The sequence below is a fragment of the Oratosquilla oratoria genome, unplaced genomic scaffold, assembly GCF_046742065.1.
Source record: "Oratosquilla oratoria isolate Oo_2021 unplaced genomic scaffold, ASM4674206v1 SCAFFOLD70, whole genome shotgun sequence".
Classification (NCBI taxonomy): Eukaryota; Metazoa; Arthropoda; class Malacostraca; order Stomatopoda; family Squillidae; genus Oratosquilla; species Oratosquilla oratoria.
In genome coordinates this window covers 967,501-970,645 of record NW_027467734.1, presented here as the reverse complement: position 1 = coordinate 970,645, position 3,145 = coordinate 967,501, and positions in this window count along the sequence as shown.

The following is a 3,145-nucleotide window of genomic DNA, read 5'->3' as shown; positions in this document are numbered from 1 at the left end:
TGAAATTGTGTATGGATTGTAGTTACAATTATGTAGCTTGGTAGGTATTAAGAAAGGTGAATGAACTGTCTGGTGACATCAGGTATTTGTGTTGGTTCCTTGCTGGACGATGGCGTGATGGTGTTGTTGTGATATGTTTGCAATCTCTGAGTCAGATGCTTTGATTAGGAAATTTGTGTAGTCAACAAGATTGGAGGTACGGGTAAGGTAAAGACGGGTACCTTCTTTTATGTATGTGGATCACGTGTGGGGGCATGTGACCTATCAGTATGTTAGTAATTATATGGATACAGAAGATATATTGATATGCCATCTTCTCTAGGTACTTTTCCTCGTCTTATATTTTTTACAGCGAACGTTACTTCGTCATTTGTATCTCCTGGCACATCGCCATCGTCTACAAAATAATCTATCATCTGGGCTCTGGTATTTGACGAACAAAAATCTTGTTTTCTTTATCATCATTCTGTTTCTGCATTTAATAATGCCCCCATTTCTATTTTCCAAAAGAACTAGCTGCTATGTCAGTAATGCTTGTCTGTGCTCGACTGTTTAGTATTTTTACCTTTCTGAATAGCTTCCTATGTGTGGCTCATGTTTCTCATCCTTTTCTCTGATCTCTGTTTTGTTTTTTGTTTTTTTGTTGTTGTTTTTTGTCCAGTTCAGTTCTTTTATTTTGTCCCTTCTCATTGAAGTATGCATAGTCATTCTTCTTTTCATTAAGTCAAGTTTTACTTGGAAGTATTTGCTTGCTTTCTCTAATGTTTTCTACCTTCTACTTTCACTGTTGATATCATTATGATCCTCAATGAATCACAGATATAACCTCGATTACAGCTAATTATTTCTTTGAGATTCAAATGTTTTTAATATCCAACTGGAATTCATTCAAATCCTTTACCTTCGCAAGGCTTGTTTTCTTGCTGAAAATTAGTTTATTTCTTTCGTGTTTTGGTTTAAATATATCTGTACAGTCTATCATTCTATGGATACTACCTATATTTACTCAATAACAACAGCATTGCTGACGCCGTTGCTCCTATCACCTAATATGTCTATTCTTTTCTTTGTTATTACACGTATACATAGTCAAGTCCATTTCCGACCTACACGTTTTTGGAAGAAATTGTTCATTATTTTCGTTTCTTTCACCTACTGCAAACAACACAACGCACAATTCACCGGCCACTTTCTTTTCCAGTGTAGCATTGAAATCACTGACCACCATCGTATATTCAGATTTTTTTATCCATTACCAGAGTTCCATCAACACAGAAGGATTCTATTTCATCATGTGAACTCTGTGAAGTTGGTGCATAAACATGAATTACCTTATAGCGCATATTTTACATAGCCTAACCACAGTCTACGCTACCACATCTAATACACAAGTGAATTCCACTACATTATCAACAACATCTCGATTTATTAACCATCCTACTCCTCCCGATCATTCCCTCTCCTTACCATTATAATAACTCTCTTGTATCTGGTTTGTACTCTGATACAGGGAGTGGTATAGTGTGGAAATGTGTTTGGCATCCTTTTGTTAATTTACAAGAAGAGGAAAAGGGCATAAGGTAGGAAGGTACTTAGAGTGAACTGCTTAGATAAGAAAGAAAAGGAGAAAGAGTATAAGAAGAAGCTGAGAGAGGAGTAGGAGGAAGTGAAGGATAGAGTAGAACTAGGAGTGGAGGAGGAATGGGGATGGTTCAAGGAAGGAGTCATAAGGTGTGCAAAGATGGTGTGTGGAACAAGGAGGGCGGGAGGAAATAGAAGGAAGGATAGTGAGTGGTGGGATAAGGAAGCAAAGAAGGGTGTAGAAGAGAAGAAGCAGGCTTTCATAGATTGGCTACAAATTAGGACGAGGGAATCGTATGGGAGGTACAAAGTAAAGAGAAAGGAAGTCAAGCATAAGATAAAGGAGGCAAAGAGGAGAGCAGATATGAAATGTGATAAGAGTATGACAGGAAGTTCAGAAAGTAATAAAAAGATGTTTTGGAAAGAAACTAAAAGAGGATGAGGAGGCGAATCAAGTAGAAAGGAAAAGATAAAAGGTGCAGATGGAGAGATAATAATGAAAGAGAAGGCAGTGAGAGGAAGGTGGGCAGATTATTTTAGGGAGTTGCTAAATGTGAAGGAGGATAGGGAGGGAAAGGTAGTTGGAGTGTAAAGCGCTAAGAAAATGAGTGATGAGTGAATAAAATAAAGGAGAAATAGGGAAAGATGAAGTGAAAGCACCTGTTAAGATGATGAGAGCAGGTAAGGCACCTGGGTTGGATGGATACCATGCAGAATGTCTGAAAAAGGAGGTACAGTTATGGTGGAATGGCTAGTGAGGTTATTTAATGTTTGTTTAAGAGAGGGTACAGTGCCGGAGGACTGGAGGAGTGCCTGTATAGTTCCACTTTACAAGGGAAAGAGGGATAAGTGTGAGTGTAGTACAATGGGATCAGCTTATTGAGTGTAGTTGAGAAGGCTTATGGGAGGGTCTTGATTGAGAGGATTAGGAGAGGAACAGAGGGAGTAATGGGTGAGGAACAGTGTGGTTTTAGCACAGGCAGATGTTGTGTGGATCAGACTGTTTGTGGTAAGACAGATATATAAGAAAGCTACAGGAAAAGGTAAGGATTTTTTTAATGGATTTGGAAAAGGCTTACAACAGGATGGACAAGAGGGCGCTGTGGGAGGTATTGCAGATATATGGGATGGGAGGAAAGCTTTTAAGAGCAGTCAAGAGTTTTTATGAGAGTGGTAGAGCTTGTGTTAGGATTAGAAATGGAGAGAGTGAATGGTTTGAGGTAAAGGTGGGACGTCGTCAGGGATGTCTTATGCACCCTGGCTGTTCAATCTATACATGGATGAGGTGATGCGAAAGGTGAATGCAAGGGTGGTGGGTCAGGGGTTGGAGATGGTTAAAGAAAACGAAGAAAAGTGGGAAATAAGCCAGTTGTTGTTTGCTGACGACACTGCGCTTGTAGCAGGATCGGAGGAGGGATTGAATAAGTTAGTAACAGAGTTTGAGAAGGTGTGTGAAAGAAAGAAGCTGAAGATAAATGTGGGCAAAAGTAAGGTGATGAGATGTACAAGGGGAGAGAGTGGCAGCAGGCTGGAAGTGAGTATTAAGGAAGAGAGACTGGAGAAA